We start from the raw sequence: 19,266 nt of genomic DNA, 5'->3' as shown, positions 1-19,266 counted from the left end.
GTGACTGACCCAAGCATCACAGCCTGACTTTCCTGTTTTCCATATCCTCCAGTAAAGAAAGAATGTATTTTCCCCTTTGCCTATTGAGCTCTGACTGAAAAAGGGTTGTGATGGGGATTAAATGAGTTAGTACATTTAAAGTTGCTTTGATAAGCATGTGACTGACATGTCCTACTTGAGTGAACGCTGATGCTCTCGGGAATCTGGGGCTCTCCAGATGTCTTCCCTATTCCATGTCATGGTCTTTCCTGTCCCTTTCTTGGGGAAATTTCAATATTCATTCACTCATTCACCCAGCAAAGTGTGTATCAGTCTCAGAGTACATTCCCCATAGTGTGCTATGGGACAAGATAGTAAACAAAACAGACGTCGACCTTACTCTGGGGGAGTCTGAAATGTAAACAGTAAGATAGGTGACTAAGTAGCCAATCAAAAATAGTAGGAAAGACGCTTACAGTAAGAAAAGTACAAAGGCATGTGGTTCCTGCCCTCTGCGGTCTAATGGGGAGACAGGCAAACCCTGGAAACTGCCATATTGTGTAATAACTGCTCTAATAGGATTAAATAAATAGCACTATGGAAGCAAAAGGGGTGACCAGTAGCCTACTTTAGGGTGGGCGGGGCATAGAAAGGGAAAGGTTTCCACCAGAGGTGACATACGAGCCAAGACCTAAGAATGAGGCTGTGGGTGTGTGTGTGTTTGGGTACCGACAGGAAGAGTTAAATTTATCACAATTATCATATGCAATAGTTACTTAAATCTGTACAGGTGACACCTCAAACCTTCTGCTCCAGAACACTGGCACTCACTTATTCCCCAGCTGCTGGGGGCGTTGGTGCTGACAGATCTCAGCTGAGTCCCCCTTCAGGCCCCACCCTCAGCTGAAGGAAAACAGCCTCACCCAAGGTCATCCTGGCTTCCCAAGCGCTGCCACATCCAATGACTGTTCAACAAGGAGTATACAGGCTTGGTCCCCTGGTTCCTGCTTGGAGACTCTGAAGGGCCATCCTAGGTCTAGTGTCCCCTGCAAGGCTGCCTGTGGCCTTTACTGTGACTCCAAGGCAGGTGACTCTTGCTCAGTCAACACCTGTTTTCTTCTCTCCTGTACAGATACTGATCCTTAGAACACTCCCCGATAAAGTTCTCACACACAAGTCCGGGACAACATCCCCTTTTGCAGGATGAGAAAACCACGTTTTGAAACGTTAAGTAGCGTGTTGAGGATGAGGCAGCATGGCTCATTCGGAGAATAAAAGCAGCTCAGTTTGGCGAAAGCCCCAAATTTGAAGGCAGAGGAAGCTAAAGATAAACCATGTCTTGAAGTACATGATGTCATAACAAGAAATTAGGGCTTTAAACTGAGGCAGTGGGAAGTGTTGGAAGTGGTGAGAGTCAGGTGATTAGTTAAGGGCCTTAGCGTGGTGAATTAGGCATTGTCAGCATACTGTTAACGGGCGAAAGCATTTTCTTACCATGGAGGGGTTGCCAGGGTGTTTTTTTTCCTGATTAATGGTTAATATCCATTACTACCTATTGTTTCTCTATGAGTCAAAATATTAGGAAGGAAGGGGGTGCTGTGATCAAAACGGAAGAGAGGAAGACCTCAGGGGACAAAGAACACCTGTGTACCGAGTTTCTGGTAAAATGAGCTGGGTTTGTCGATGTGTATAAAAAGGGGACAACTGCTTACCCACTCCACTCCACGGTGCTGGCTCAAGGGCTACAGGCTAGAAATGGGGGCTCTGGTCAAGGTGAGGGGTTGCCTCCTGTCCTCGCTTGCTGCTCCGCTCAATAACAGGTACCTTGACTATGAGTGAGCTGAAGGGCTTGAAGACTTTGCTTACCTCTCTGCACTTAGGGTTGTGTATGTTCAAGGTATTGTGTGTTAAACACAGGAGCCTGTTCAAAGCAAACCCAGATGGGTGGCACCACTCCTTGTCTCTGTGCCCTTTCCCATGTGACTTTCTAGTTCCTCCCACTAAAAGGCAGAGTGTACCTCTTTGACCCCTGATTTTGGATTCAGCCATTTGGTTTGATTTGGCCAATGGAATATTAGTAGATTCAATGTAATCAGAAACTTGAAACAGGCCCACATACTGGGGCTTGCACTCAACAAACTCAGCTCATTTCCACCATCACTGGCAGAGACACGTGGAGCAGAACTGCTCCGATGGACACACGGACTCTCAGTGAGAGGCAGAGCCTCGTTGGCCTCCGCAGCTGGAAGCCAAGGCCTCAGTGAAGCTCGGCTGAAGCCCAGCCAACCTACAGACACATAATATTCACTCATCTTCTACTGCATGCTCTGTGAGGACATGAAAGATGGGTTCTTCAAGATCAAGTCTCAGAAAGCAAACTCTTTATTCCTGCCTGAGAATAAAAGAAACAATAAATTCCGAAGGGAAAAAAGAAAAACCCATAATATGATGCCAAATAGAAAAGCCAACGTGAGTACAACATGTTCTATGTGTTCCCTGTAATGTTTCCAATGGCCGGGGGTACCCACATAATGTTTTGAAAGATTACAAAAATTAGGTCAGTGCTTACGTCTATTTTTAAGACTAATTATAAGGCTAAAGGGTGGCTTTTTAAAATACACATTGGATGCACCCAGCAGGAGGGGCTCTTAAAATATGAGAAAAAAGTAAGACTAAAATGAATAAAAAACGCTAGGATGATTTTCAAAACAAAGAACAACTTATTTAATTTGACATTTGATTTTCATAATTCCTTCTGTTAAAATCATTGAAGTCTCCTAGCTAAAAGCAAAACTCTAACAGCACTACTAATCATTTTCATCTCTAGTTACCAAAAAGGATGCCATAAAAATGTGCAGTGGACAGTAAGTACATGGCTGGTCAGATTTATGCAAAACATCCGAACACCCTACACCCCCGCCCTTTCCATATAGATGGTAGTAGTGACTAGAAATGAACTCTGGTTTGAGAATTGAGTTTATAATAATTTGTCTGCAACTATCTAGCTAAATTGAGCACATTATGTAGAATAAGAATCCCAACAAGAAAAATACATATATTTTTAATTAAATCCTATAAGCAGAAACAGGCTTGAACATCTCTGTGTTGTGAGCCTACAACTTCCCATTGAAAGGGGGTAAGAAAACCTTAGGTATGGCCTGAAATTTTGTAACTAATAAATAAAAGCTCTTATTGAATTGAAAAACAATAAAGTCAAAATTTTATAACTCCTGTTAGGTTCATAAACTTCTAATTAAAATGAAATAAAGTTAATAATTAAATGGCACTCTCACTAAATTTTTAAAGTGAGGCCATTTAATTAATTGCCTTTGAATGAACACTTTATAAATACCACGTTTGGGGTCTAAAAATTCTTTTAACTTTTTTATACATTTCCTGCAGGTATTGGTAAAATGGGGTTTTTTTTTAGTGATTTTACTTCTATATATAGTTTTAATTTCCTACTTTTCAAAGTAATTCATAAATCACAAGCATCCAAGACATACCTAAAAAAAAAAAACAGAAATAGCTCCCTTGTTAAACAGAATTTAGAATTTGTCTATATTAGCTAGAAGTCATTTGGGCATTTACTCTGAGAATTCATTCTAATGTTTTGATCTGGGAAAATGGACTCAGGAGTCATATAGTCCAGGGTTGAATTCATGTCCCTTTGCAATAATTCCTACCTCTCAGGGCTATTGAGCAAACTGAATGCAATGATGTAGGAAAATTACTAGCAAATTATAAGCACTCCATAAATATTAGTCCCTTCCCTTTCCTACTGCCATGTGCCAGACATAGAGCTGGAAGATTTTCAGTCAAGTTAGAGGCTTGGAATTGGATTCCTTGAATATAACTCAGGCAGTCCCAGGTAAGAGTATACATACCCACATTTACTTAATCCCTCAATAAATAAATGAAGATTCTGTTTCCCTTCCCATTGCTTCTAAGAATTTTATTCTAAAGGTCAGTGGGACAAAGTGAAGCTCTTGATGGAAAGCATGAAGGGAAAAGATGAGTCAAGAGAAAATTTTTCACTCCCCTTCCCAGAATCCTTGTCTCTGTCATCAGCTCCCAGCCTGAGGGCCCTCCCCTGCCCACCTCCCACTTTCACACCCTCTCTGCAGGATCATGTCCCACACACACTCCGCTCCAGACCACAACGCTTCATAGGAACTTTCAGATGGATCTGACGCATCATCAGATGAAAACAATGGCTTTCATGTACTTATTCAACAAATACACATGGAGTACCATTTATAAGCCAAGCGGTAGAACTTGAAACTAAGGTTACAATGGCGTGTATAGCCTGGTGGAAAAACAAACAGATCAACAGCTTACTATCCAGGCAGACTCTGTAGGTGGAACAGGGACTCTGATAAGCAAAGTAAACAGGACAATGGGAGCACACAGGCAGGGGCGAGGGGACAGCAAGGAGCATGTCTAGCAATACTTAACAATGGTAATTTTATATAAAAAATGTTTTTGAAGTACACTCAGCTTACAATGTTGTGTTAATTTCTGGTGTACAGCATAGTGACTTTAATTATATATATAAGTTCCTTTTCATAGTCTTTTTCATTATAGACCATTACAAGATATTGAATGTAGTTCCCAGTGCTATGCAGTAGGACCTTGTTGTTTATCTATTTTATATGTAGTAGTTAGTATCTGCAAATCCTGAACTCCCAATTTATCCCTCCACCCTCCCCCTTTTCCTCTGGTAACCATAAATTTGTTTTCTATGTCTGTGAGTCTGTTTTGTACATGAGTTCATTTGTGCCGTTTTTTTAGATGCTACATAGAAGTGATACCACACAGTATTTTTCTTTCTCTTTCTGGCTTTTAACTTAGTATGACAATCTCCAAGTCCATCCATGTTGCTGAAAATGGCATTATTTCACTCATTTTTATGGCAGAGTAGTATTCCATTATAAAAATATACCACAACTTCTTTATCCAGTCATCTGCTGATGGACACTGAGGTTGCTTCCACATCTTGGCTATTGTATATAGTGCTGCTATGAACACTGGAGTGCATATATCTTTTTGAATGAGAGTTTCCTCCAGATATATGCCCAGGAATGGAATTGCTGGATCATATGCTAAGACTGTTTTTAGTTTTTTGAGGAATCTCCAAACTGTTTTCCATAATGGCTGCACCAAACTACATTCCCACCAACAGTGTAGGAAGGAATGTTTTCTCCACACCGTCTCCAGCAATTATCATTTGTGGACTTTTTAATGATGGCCATCCTGAGGTGATAACTCATTATAGTTTTGATTTGCATTTCTCTGATAATTAGTGATATTGAGTATTTTTTTTCATGTGCCTATAGGCCATTTGTATGTCTTCATTGGAGAAATGTTTGTTTAAGTAACAATGGTGATTTTAATATAAAGGCCTAAAATTGAATACAATCTAAATGTTGAAGAATAAATGTTATATAACTTGTATCACATTAATTAAAAATGACATTTCAGAAGAATATGTGATTATAGGGTAAATATTAATTGTATATTAATCTACGAAAGAGCACACTACCAAAAGTCTTTACTGTATTATTCAAGTTTTTGTTTAAAGCAAAAGAGTGTATGCATAGAAAAACAGTAGAAGGATGTATAACAAAATGTTAGTGGTTTAACTCTGTTTAAAGATGATAAGCAATTTCACTTTTTAAAACTTGTCTGCAGTTTCTAAATGATCCGCAAAGAACATACAGTAATTTTGTACTTTACCAAAGATATACTTTTAATTTAAAATATTTTTTGAAGTTGATCCGAGCAACTCACACCTACCAAATGCCTACTACACACAGAAAGGACCGTGCTAAGGGCTGCAGCCACAGAGCTAAAATAAGAATGCCCCGTGCCCTGAAGCAGCTCCCAGCACTGGGATGCAGGCATGTAGTAAATACCCACGAGTAAGACATTGCCCAGATCTTAAGTTAATAAAGCCTGATTAAGTGGGGAGGGGATGGCTCAGTGGTAGAGCACATGCTTAGCATGCATGAGGTCCTGGGTCCAACCCCCAGCACCTCCAATAAAAAAATAAATAAATTAAATAAATAAGCCTAATTACTTTCCCCCCAATTTTTTTAAAAGCCTGATTATTTACCCAGAACTGACGTTTCCCTAACTGCTACAACTGAGACAACAGGAAGACAAGGCTGCCTTTGTCTTTTGTGACTAACAAATTAATGAAACAACAGGGTGTTAAGAATATCCTTCAGCTATCCTCTGTTCTAACATTTATAATTACCAGGAAACTGTTAATACCATTAATTACATTGTGATAACCAAATTTTATTGAGCACTATTTCACAGTATCATTAAACAATGCTAAGAATTAACTACCATCACTATTCCCATTTTATAGATATGGAACTGAGCCAACAAAGAGGTCAAGGTCAAGGTCAAGGTCAAGGCTGCACTGCTTATAAACAAAGGAGCCAAGATTTGAACCCAGGCAATCTGAACCTGGAGCCCAAACCCTTGACCATTATGCTTTGTGGTCTCCATTTTATGAACATTAGCATCATTTCTAAATAAGAATAAGCCATCACATATTGCTGATGGCACATGTCAGAGAGAGAAAGTTGGGGAGAACTATCTGAGGGCAGGGCACGTGTCCTCAGTGCCCAGCACAGGCTTCGGACACAAGGACACAAAATAAATAATTTGCAGTATGAATGATCCAGAATGAGGTTCATTTTTGAAGCACTCCCCCAAGTCTCAATATCAGCTTATTTTTAAAAAATATTTTCCTCTTCTAAAAAACAAGGACAGGACAGGGAAAGGTCTGTTTAACGAAGGGTCTCAATCTATATTTTTCTGAATTTTAATGCCAATCTTACAGTAATCATAAAGGTTAATATACAGTAACATCATACTGATAATAATTTTGCTTATTTGATCTAAGGAAAAAAATGATGTGAACTCTAAGCATATGTTCATCTAGTTAGCATATAGAGCACTTAAGACTTTTTTGAGTTGGTTACAGATCTTACTGGAGCATATGACAAGTCAATTTTATGAATTGCAGACAAAACTAAATTGCCATCAAATGACCGTACAAATTAAGGTTTTCATAAAAAAAGACATATGGATAATTGTATATTTCTAGAAATGGCAGCTTTGCTGGCATAGACTGGGAAGTATAAGATAATCTTCTGTCTGTCTCCTGCTGAGATGAACATAAATCACCAACTCCTCATTATTCATTGCCTGTGGAATAAAGCTATCAAGTCACTTCCATTAGTTCCTGTCCTGATGCACTCTTCAACTTAACCATTGCTCAGAAACAGCGAGAGGATCACGTTTCCAAACCCAGATGGAAAAGTAATTAAAGTAGAGAGAACTGTATTATGGGTCTTAATGTCTAGGTCCATGAAGAGGGCTGGCTACATTATAAAAGTATTTAAAGGAAGTCAATACTTTTAATTTCCAAATGTGATTTTCCTCATATTTCACTTTCTAATATTGCATCTCTCCTCCCCTATGTGAATTCTAAGCATTGTCTAGAAGCATCTTCTTGCCTCTGACGTGAAGCCATGCCATGTCCTCTATCACACTCAAAGCAAGTTAAACAGAAGAGGTACTCTGCAAAGATTTAAATCTTAAGAGAGACAACAGGGATATTGGGAGTCGTAAAAATAAATGAACAAACTTGAAATAAGAGCAAACATTAAAGGGATGGAATGCTTAACTACAATGAATGTGGGGCGGGGGTGCTTCCTTCCCTTCCTCCATGTGAGCAATTAGATTAGTATGACAACAGTGTTTACTTTGCAAACACAGCTCTCTGTATGACAGATATTTTCTGCACCAACTTTCATTATTAACGTTTGGAAACCATACCTGTATGAGATTCGGGGTTTAAAATGATTCTTCATTCTGAAATACGTCCAGAAGACTGTGCAGTGCAGGCAACATATTTTTAGTGAATATCTCCCATATGCAAGACAGTGTCTAAATTACCCAGCTCAAATGCCTTTCTCCCTGACATGGGGGATGGGACTTATTTCCCTCAACGGCATGGGACAATGGGACTCATGTCCCATTTCAGTAACACGAATAAAGCAAAGCAGTATAGACATGTCGTGTAGTCGGACTAACTTCAAATTCTAGCTCCGTCACTTATGACTTACTAGCTGAGAGAGGAAATAACAGCAGGTGAAAGCTGTCAGCAGAAGTCTGAGGAAAAAGTTAAGAGAGGTAGGGCTGAGAATGCCAAGGCCAAATAACTACAGATGGTGGCGCCAATGAGCATCAACCCAAGGAGCATCAAAGGGGCAGGAACTGGAGACAACAGGTAGACACAGTCCCTCCAGCTTGCTGGCTCTCTGCTCAGCTCTGACAACACGGGCAGCGGCCTCAGAAGACTGGAATGTTCTTCTCAGCAGACACTGAATAGCTGAAAGGTTTTCCAAGAAAACCTCCCCTCGCCCAGCTCAACTGCACTACAGTGAAGGCCACCAATTTTAATGTTCATGCAGAGCATCCAACCAGCTCTGAAATAAATTTGATTTATATAAATACTATTCTGTAATGCTTTCTAAACCTTTTATTACAATAAAGCCCTCAACGTTTCTTTAGGCTTTCTTGTTCAATTGAGAAAATACCTAAAATCACAGGGTTAGTTAATTTCCTAGTTCAAGGTCTAATAGAGCATCTTTTCCTGCTTAACACCCCCAGTAATTTTATACTCATGCAATGAGATGTACAGTAAACATTTATGTAGTACAAATCCTGTGTTAACAAGAAATGGACACAGGCAGGTATCAGGCAGACCTGCATTGTGAATTCTGACTTTGCCATGTACTTGGCTGTGTGATCCCGAATAAGTCACTTAACTTCTCTGGGCCTAAGCTTACCTACAGAATTGGGTCACAGTACCTACAGGGCTGATAAGATAAAATGAGATACCACATGTAGAAAGTAGACAGCAATATGCTAGATACACAGTAGTCACTTTAAAAAAATACAGTAGTTTATTTCTTTTGTATTATTTCCCATCCACTTCATGACCTCTACTCCAACTCTTATGCCTAGAAAACAAATACCCATTTAGAGGCTCTTGGTTTACAACCATTTTAAAGCCTTTAATGAAAATTTGCCATCTTTTTGTCTTCCTGCTAGAATCTCTGATCTATGAGAAGGTCTATGGAAAGGAACTTGTCTTTAAGAAGCTTTGAATTTAGTTGAGGAAATCAACATTCACACAAATTGAAAGGTTACACCTGACCCATTTTATTAACAGGATAAATATAACTCCATATAAGAACAGCTTAGGGAATTAATTCTAATAACCTTCTCTCCATTTCCTGTGAATTCCAATCTATCAGCTAGGAATCTGTTAAGCAAAAGAACTGAATTATAAAGGAAAAATTTAGAAGGTTCATCAATGAATACTTTTGAAAAGGTAGTTAGAATCAAGGCTGATCTTTTTCAAAGGTGGGAGGCAGTCTAGGAACCAGGTGACCCCTTGAGTCCCATCCCACCAGGGTCTCTAATTGGTAAAACAGATTAAAATCAATGGATTAAATGGGACCTTCTGAAATTTAAGGAGAGCACACCTGAAAAAATCTGCACGTATATTTCTTTCTTTGATTATGGAGAGTAAGTTGCATCAGGAAATACTTTCTATCATAAATAACTTAAGCAAATTTTAAAGGACAAGTCATCTTCTGGAGAAAAAACTGATCCTTTGAATCAATTTTTTTTCTGATTCTGGAATGCAATTACAATTCATGCAGTCCTATGCAGGAGCAGGTAAGCAAGAACAAGTGACAATGGCTCACAGGTTTAGATCTTCATAAGTCTTCTAAATAGTATGAAGTGCCATCATCTTTTGAAAGAGAAAAACCTTTGTCTGAGAGATGTAATTTCTGAATAACTGATCCCAAGGCTTCCTATAAAAAATGGTGCATACTGTCATTGATGTTCCTTTGAGCCCAAAGATAAACAGTCATAATAAATACATATAAGTCAACTTACTACTTATCCAACATTTAATTACTGAACATCTACTATGATGGATGCACCATAGAAGAAAATGAACTAAATGCATTGAGTGACTTGTATTTCTGTTTATCTAACAACAACAAAAATTATTATTTAATGGCTGCCTTCTCTGTCAGGTGTTAATTACTTGACAGGCAGGATCCTAATTTATCTTCAGAACAGTTCTAGGAGATAGATGCTTGTTATTATTATCTTCATCACAATCATCCCCATTACACACGTGAGAAACTACTTGGCCCAGGTTCCCCAGCCAGCAAATAGCAGGGTCCTGGTTTGAACCCAGGCAGTCTAATGCCTGTGCTCACACCCCTCCATTTGCAAAATGGTGTATTCTTCCATCAAAGCCATGAGTTCACTTATCCTTATGAGAAATTTATGCAAGGGGAAAGGCGTGCGTTTATTTGAAAGCAGCGTGTTTGTTTGGACGAAGTCATCCACAGTCACAACGTGTCCATGTCACAGCTGGGACTGAATCTGGCTCTGTGGTCGTCTGTTATTTCAGTAGGATCTCCTGCAACCGAATCCAAGGAACACATTCTTTCACATCTCTTATAATACATCCTCTAAAATCTCACAAGTTTTATGACTTCTGACATTCTGGCATAAGAAATATGGCAAAAAAGGAAACAGCAGAGCTGACTTCTTTTAAAAATAGTTACAGGCTAATGATCTGGATTGTTAAACTCTGGGTGTGGAGATCTTTCTCAAATATAAACCATTAGGCAGGGATGAGGAGCTTCTTTCCAGAGCAGCAGACGCTGATGGGGGTGACACAGCCCTCGGTGATAATGATTTCATTTCTGTGATGCCAAATGAGTAATATCTGTGTGATCGTGCTGTGCGACGGAGGCTGGAGCAGCCCAGTGACCTGGAATACCTCCCTGTTATTGAATTGTTGCCATAAAGGTTGAGGCTTCATTTTCCTAGCTGTTATTTTTAAGCAAATTTGCCCAAAGTGAAATGGCAGCTTGCACTTTTCGTAACCTCACACCACAAATCTAGTATCTGACACCAAACTGAAATGATAAAATGGCTTTTTCTGGTATCTTTCCATTCCTGCACGGTGGTCTGTGGACAAAGGAAGTAGGAAGAAAAGAAGTTATCCTGTATTCTTTAAGAGGGCAGCTGTTAAAATGCATTGATTATTTTTAAGGAAAATGTTGATTAAGATAAGCATAGATAGAATTCTACCTATGGGTCTTTGAAAGACAGAATTAATTTAGTAAGGCGAGTTAGTTTAGGTGACTTGTTCAACTAAAAGATTATATTCTAGACTGATGGAACGTCTAACTGAAGAGAGCTGCAAAAATAACCAGCCAGCCAGCCAACCAACCTCAACCAACCAACCAACCAGACATATGTCTAAAGGAAGAATGCCCTGCCTGGTTTCACAGCCTTCCAGAGTAGGAGTTTCTCACTGATTTGGGCCAGCAAGCTTAAACCCAGCCTTGGTTTGATCTGGGTTCTTCCTTGTTCTTCTTCCCTGGCCATTTCCTACATTTCCTTTTATTTCTTGGTCTTTCCACTCCACCTTTCTGAATTCTTCTTGGGTTTTTTGGTATTTTGCTTATTTTTTACGTTCTTCTGCGTTTTCTTCCTTCTCTTCTCCTAGCAATACGATGAAGCAGTGTATTCTAATTTTGTTGTTGTCTCCCTGTGGTCCTGCCGAGCTCATCCTTTTCCAAAGCTCTAGGCTTTCATTAAGAACACCAAATTAAATCAACCGACAGTTACCAGCTGACTTACACGTAGGCACGTATGAAAACCATGCCATGAATGTTCACTGTGTCCCTGGCTTTTCTGACCTGGATCAAAAAATAAGGAAAAGTCCTTTTATGCTCTCTGATATTTAATCATTGGATTTCATTCCTAAAAGCCAGGAGGAAACTAACGTGGGGACTCCTCGAAGACATTTCTCATTTGGAAAGCCTGTATTTTAATAGATTAGCATATCTGATTTTTAAACCAGGACATGTTTTTAGGAGCAACATGGGGCACCGAAGCTATTTGTCTTTCTCCAATATTCATCAGTTTCCCCTTAGTCGTTTTGAATAACAGAAATAAGGTCACTGGAATAAAGCTGCTTCACAAGAAAAAAGCTCCTTCACTTTGTTTCAGCCCTGCCTTCATGTGTTTGTCTGTGATAAATGCCTTGTCTTTGTCTAGCATTATCTACCAGAGAGAAATCAACTGTATAGAATTACTACAACCAGGCGATCATTTCTTTTCAATTTGATATTTCAAAAAATGAATGCCTGTCAAAATGAGCTGACAGTGAGGACAATTAAGGAGTTTGGTTCCTGGGTGGCATATAAGAACCTAAGAGCCTATAAGAGCAAAATATGGTTAATAAACAAGCACTCTCCACTCAGTGCGGTGCCACTGTGATCCAGTTGACTTAATGGTCTCTGAAAATTTGAGGATTCTTTTCCTGTCCTGTGGTAACCCTCAGGAGACCTAGTAAAAATTATGACTCTCTTACATGTTTTTAAAGACTTCTTTCCCTTAATCTTGGGAAAACATTGAAAATAGCGAGATTTAGTGATAATGATCTCAATGTGATCATTTTAATTTCTGTTAGAAAGTGCCACCAAATATTAAATGTTAAATAGATCTCAACAAAAATTAGGTCAATGCTAACAAAATCAATGAGAGTGTGCAGAAGGGGTGTGCGTTAAGAGTAAGTACCAAACCTGATCATGCAATAGTCTTACTCAGAACCCCCGATAGCCCATCAGGAAGCTAGATAAATGGCCTGTCCACTGAACAATCCATGAAACACTAGCCTTTCAAAAACAACAGTAGGTTATATGAAAAGGAATCTATGTGTGTACATGCATGACTGAAACATTATGCTGTGCACCAGAAGTTGACACAATACTGTAAACTGACTGGACTTCAGTTAAAAAAAAGAGAGAAAGAAAAAGAGAACAGTAGGTCAATATACCCTTGAGAAGTATAGTGATACACCTATCACCTTCTTCCTTTCTTGTCCCTTGAAACACACAGGATCAATGAGACACTCAATCCCCTAATAAGAATCGGTGAAACATTCCGATTCATCCACTATTTCACCAGCAGAGTGTTGTGGAAGCATCAGAGCCTGGGCACGCAACCTGGGCAGCCACACAGGACCCACAGGCTTAATGCTCTATGGTCACCATTTTAAGACTCAATTTTTTTTTATCAAGGAGCCTTGCGTTTTCATTTTGCACTTGGTCGTAAAATCCACACAGCCAGTCCTGAGCCAGAGATTTGGATTCAGACAGATGCAAAGTTGATTCTGGGCCTAGCACTGCCTTAGTAAAATGGGGTTACCTGGCCTAACATCACTGAACCCCCACTCTCTTTTTGGAAAATATTAATACCCACCTTCAGAGTTTTAATAATTAAGGAAGATAGTGCATATGAAATGAGCGGCATGGCCCCTGTCACACATACGCGCTTAATGAATGTTAGTCCTCTGTCTTCCCCTCTACCCCATTTAATTCCTCACCATCACCGAAAACTACTGCAAAGATGTTGCTGCAAAGATGAGCTGTTGTTAAGGTCAGTATCCTGAGGTTATCAGCTAGCTGGCCTGACCGGGAAAGACAAAAGGAAACAGGGATCAGATTTAAGCCACACCCCAGCACACAGCCTGAACGCAAGGCAGTGTGGGTCAGCAGCTGTCACCTGGTCCTTGTCCTTCCTGTGAATGAAGGAACTAGTGCAGCTGATTGACCTCAGGTTCCAGGTGCCTCGCAGTCTAAACTAAGCTGCCAGGTGCTCTAGGTGGGACTTGTGAGGGAGCAGTACATTGAAGGACACAGGCTGCAGAGCTGGTGTCTTCTGGAAGACCAAAATCATGGCAGGTCCAGAAACTGATGCCCAATTCCATTTCACTGTTATCAAAAAACATTTCAACTCTCACACTCTCACAGGGAGAATGAATTGCGTACTGGCCACACACAGAAACACTGTTTTGACAGTCTTATACTTCAAGTTAAGGTCTAAAAAAACTCCGGCTGGGAAAGTAACATGAGCGGATTCTAAACTGTACCTCATCTGTGAAGTTCCCAGGCCTGAGGAAGCTAATGTCAGTTCATCATGTGATACTCAATTTGTACGACAAATTATGAACCTGGAAAAAAAAATCTATTCAGTTTATTTTAGCTGATCACCAACTTAGAGCTGATAAAAAAGGTTGAATTTGGAGACGGAAAGAAAATTTCTTTGGCACTCTTTGGTCCCTTCCTATCCATGTGGGCATGAGAAAGGGACACAGGATATTTATTTCCCTCTGTCCCAGTTTCCTAGGCTCCCGTAACAAAATACCACAAACCGGGTGACTTTAACAACAGAAATTTATTGTCCACCATTCTGGAGTATAGAAATCCAATGCCAAGGCATTGGCAGGGTTGGTTCCGTCTGAGGGCTGTGAGGGAGACTACATTTCATGCATCACCCCTAGTTTCTGATAACTCACTGGCAATATTTGGCAGTCCTTGGCTTGTAAAGATGCACCACACTGACCTCTGCCCTCAGATTCACATGCCATTCCCTCTGTGTGCATGTCTGTGTCCAAATTTCTGCTCTTTATAAGCACACCATTCATATTGGATTAGAGCCCACCCTACTCCAGAATTACCTCATCTTAACTAACTATATCTGAAATGACTCCAATTTTAAATAAGGTCACATTCTGAGGTAGCAGGGGTTAGGACTTCAACATATAAATTTGGAGGCAACATTCAACCCATGACATCCTCCTTTAAGCCAAGTAAGACGGTTTGCTTTATAAGGCTCCAAGAACTTGGCCCTTGTCTTCTGCAGTTTGAAGGACTTGGATGTCTGAGTGGTTGGTCTGAAGCTATGTCTGGAGCCGATTCGGTCTGATGACAGAGTAAAGTTGGCTACATTGGGATCTACTTGTTCTCCCAGTGACATCAGGACAAGGGGAGTGTTTCCAGGGGACCAAACTTGGACCAAACCTGAAGCCAGCCCAGGAAGATCACCTGGAGGGGCAGAGGGAAGCCAGCAAAGGGTCTGAGCAGGACAGAGACAAGTGACGCACCAAAGGAGAAGTGTACCTCCCTGGGGAGAGCTATTCGAGGTGGTTCCTAACCAGGGAGCCTTGGAGGAATCTGAACAAGTGTCCAAGACAGAAAGAAAACAAAACAAGTCAGCTTCAGTTGTCAGGCTTCATCAGAAGGGGCCAACATCCCATGGCACCAGAATCAGCCAGTTAAGTCAAGTCCTTTCCCCTGACCAGACGCAGCAGCTGGTGAGCACGATAGAGAAGAGCAACCAAGAGAAAAGACGGCCCTTCCTCATCACAACATCCCAGCCTGAGAGAGGACGTAGACGAGGGAGGGAGAAACTTTCAATCTGAGTGAGCTTGGAATTTTGGTATTCCATTAGATGGGAAATGTTAATTACTAAAATGGGTCTATTCTTGTGATTGAAAAAGACTAGAAAGGTATGGTATGTATGTAAGATTCCATCCAGGAGAGAGGAAGAGCAGGTCTATGGAACAAGTTTAGAAGGGAATGGTGAAAAAAGATTTTAAAGTGGCTTTAAGCCTCCATCCCATCAGTCCAGGTGGTTCCGTCAACGGGGGCCTGGGCTTCCAGTGCTCGTGGGGGTGGGGGGCGGTGCATGTCAGGGAGGAGCTCTGTGTTTATGGTTACATAAAATACATTTTTTTCAAATGTCTTCATCACTCATCCTCAATTTTTTTCATCTAAAAAGTATCCATGTGATAAGGTTATTTGTCATAATCAAGCTAAATAAAATTATAAATAAAATGTGCAGAACCTAGACCAATCTTAATACGCACGTGGGGAAGGTCCCCATGCTGCCAGTGATCCAGGCAAGGGAGAGGAAAAGAAGTCTGTTCGACTGAACACTGACCCCTACCACAATTAACCAGACATAACCGGCTATAATTTGGACTTCAGCAAGAAAACATATTGATTACTTATATAGTTCAAGGTTTATTTTAAAAAGACAAATTACTATAAGTACTGCATTCTGACCAAGACTGAAGAAGACCCTGATTTAGACTTAGAAGCACTTCCTTTATGTGTAAATGAAAATCAACAAGTCACACCCAGGAGTTACAGCTGCTTGGATGTTGGGAGCTCTGACACAGAGGTGGTATTTGAGCAAGGGAGAGGTTAAAATTTGAATATCACTTAATACCATAATATGTTGGAAATAACAGTGTCAATTAAAATGGCAGAAATATTTCACCATTTAAAATTACAATGCTTGGCGGGTGGGTATAGCTCCATGGTGGAGTGCGTGCTTAGCATTCATGAGGTCCTGGGCTCCATCCCTAGTACTGCCAGTAAAATAAATAAATAAGCAAACAAACAAATAAATAAATAAATAAATAAATAAATAAACCTAATTACCTTCTCCCCAATTCAAAAAAAAAAAAACTTTAAAAAATAAAATAAAATTACAATGCTTAAAATATGTAATATTTGCCTGGAAATCTTGGGAACAGCAAAATCCCTGCCAGTTCTGAGTGTTCTTGGCTACATTTTGAAGGGAAAATCATTTTATGCTACACAGCTTTCTTTGTGTTTGTTTTCCTCAGTGCACAACCAGCAGGATCAAAACTGTAAAAAAAAACTTGGTAAATACCCAGTGGAAAACCTCATCTTAAATTCACATTGGAACTGAATTATGAAAAGCAGTGAATTTTGAGACCCCAAAGAAAATGCCCAGGTTATGCATTATTTCTATTTCTAATCTGCTTTTTGTATGACCTAAGAAATCAATTTAAACAACTCCACAGAGTTTGATTTACTGGAGACCTCTGTGAATTACCCAGTGACAAGAGAAAAAGGTGTTTCTGTACAGGTCACAATTTCTTCTAGTTTCCTGGGTTTCATCTCTGCTTTCATCCTGACTTTTGACACAACTATGGCACCAAACTTCTCAAGGCCTTATAGATAAATCCTACTGGAAAGTCACTACGGAGAGGCTACAGTCTTCCTTATGTCCTTATATAAGTGTTGTGTAGCATGTAAAAGGCATAGTGTTCAGGTTGAATTCTTAGCAGGGCAAATTTAGGCAAGTGCCTTTATGTAGTATATAGTGTTTTGTACTGGCAGAAGAGCTGTTAAAATCATAATGGGTTTGAACTATGAAGGCATTAGAGATGACCGATCTTAACTCCTAAGACTGACCAACTGGAAACTGAGGTCCAGAAGATTCCTATTTTCCATCCTCCCATCTGGGTTGCACACAGCTTTAATGAGAGCCCCAATATTAGAAAGCCTCACTGGTTATGTGAATGCCTGTCTATGGATATTTGAATTTCATCTCTCAGCTTTCCCGATTTTATTTTAGCATATATGTGAAATCGTATATTCTGCTTTGGATCAATCCATGTATACCACTGTATTTGTTATTCAGAGTAAGAGTGGACAAGAATCATTTTCTTTCCTTATAGATTAACACTGGGGCAAAAAAATTAATTTGAATATCAAGGTGTGTTTATTCTTCCTATATTGTGTTCATTTCTCGAATGTCAAGCAGCTCACCTGAGCTCAGAGGAGGCTTATCTTAAAGGACTGAGACCACAGGTTGTTGACCAGACACTTCCTTCCTACCTCTGGTAATACCCCATAGGGGCCCTGAAGGCAGCATGGAGAGAAGGGAGAACCTTGGAGAGGCAGCAAAAGGAGACATTCTAAGACCTGGAAGGGAAGAGAAATCAGAGTGTCCCAAGGGTGAGAGGGACCTGCACAAGGCTGAGAAGGGGCAACCTGAAGAGGAGATATCCAGCAATGAGGTGTGGCTAAGAAGCAAACTCAGACACTGAGGGTTCCAGCTGCACCAAACATTCCTGAGCTCTAAGAGTGCCCAGAAACAGCACAGCCCCAGACCTGAGGTCCCCACGCGAACTGGGACAATGGGTGTCTCAGCAATGACAAATGCAGTCTGATGCCTCATGACTGGAAGGACTTCTCCGATGTTTTGCTGATGGGTCAAGATCCTAGGACCTTTGCATACCCCCAAGGAAGAGAGGACTTGGGTAATGACTAGGATTGACTATCCCAACAAGGGCTTGAGGTCGGATGTGTATTGATTTATTAAAAGTAAAGAGATGTGTTTCTTGTATAGCTCAGTCTGGGAAATAAGATTCATACCCACTACATGAACCAGGCTCTTCTTTTTAGTTGATAGGAGATCTGCAGGCAGATAGATATAGAGAAAAAGAAACCGTTTTATGTTTTATCTATTCCACCATAAAGAAACTGTTCTATGTTTTATCTGTTCCACCGACTCTGCCAAATCTGGTAAAGATAAAGGACTTGCAACCAAGTCACTTGATGGAGCTGGTGAGAATTTGCCCTGTCTTTCTGGAAATGCATCAGAATTATTAATTGAAGAGAAAATTGTGACGGAGAGACATGTTGATTAAACAAATAAGGCAGTTTATATGTGTGTGTATATATGTATATATACACTCTAGGAGTGGAACTGCTGAAATCATATGGTATTTCTATTTTTAGTTTTTTAAGGAATCTCCATACTGTTTTCCATGATAGCTGTACAAATTACATTCCCACCAACATGTACAAGATGGGGTATGGGATTAAGAGATACAAACTATTATGCATAAAATAGATAGGCAACAGGGACATATATTGTACAGCACAGGGAAGTAAGTTTAGGAAGTAATAATGATCTCACAGATTTAACCTGATTCCTGATGGGGTAGGGGACGTGGCTAGGTCATTGCAGTTAAAGGGCACATCTTCTTTCACCACCTCTATAACCAAGTACACAGACTAGGTGGTTTGTAAGCAACAGAAATGTATTTCTCATACTTCTGGAGGCTGGAAGTCTCAGATCACGGTGCCCAGCATGGTGGAGTTTTGACTGCCAACCAGTCTCGTTGTATCTTCACATGGCAGAGAGAGAACCAGCTAGTTCTTTGGACTCCTCTTACCAGGACTCTCATCCCATTCAGAAGCTCCACCCTCCCGAACCAGTTACCCCCCTAAGGCCCATCCCCAATACCATCACACTGAGGAGCAGAGGTTCAACATATGACTTCTGGAGGGACACACTCAGTCCAGAACAGTGTCCCTTCAACTAGAAATTAAACTCTTTGAAAGTCTGAAATTGCATCTAGTATCATGCCTTGCCCTCAATGATTTGACTAAGAACATCTCACACTGTAAGGCGCTTCCAAAGCACTTTCACATATATCATCTCACCTTAATTATAACGAATTTTTAATTATTTAGTTAT

At 40.2% G+C, this 19,266-nt stretch overlaps 1 protein-coding gene and 1 pseudogene across 1 annotated transcript in view; one reads left to right on the top strand and one right to left on the bottom strand.

Moving 5' to 3' along the window:
• Positions 1 to 19,266, bottom strand: part of PRKG1 (protein kinase cGMP-dependent 1) — a 1,107,715-nt gene that overhangs the window by 1,063,485 nt on the left and 24,964 nt on the right. The gene's annotated exons all lie outside the window — the stretch shown is intronic.
• LOC123613111 (ATP synthase F(0) complex subunit k, mitochondrial pseudogene) lies at positions 13,853 to 14,029 on the top strand (annotated as a pseudogene).

The sequence above is a fragment of the Camelus bactrianus genome, chromosome 11 (genome assembly GCF_048773025.1).
Source record: "Camelus bactrianus isolate YW-2024 breed Bactrian camel chromosome 11, ASM4877302v1, whole genome shotgun sequence".
Taxonomy (NCBI): domain Eukaryota; kingdom Metazoa; phylum Chordata; class Mammalia; order Artiodactyla; family Camelidae; genus Camelus; species Camelus bactrianus.
The sequence above is the reverse complement of the archived record's forward strand: the minus strand, read 5'-3'. Positions and strand labels throughout refer to the sequence as shown.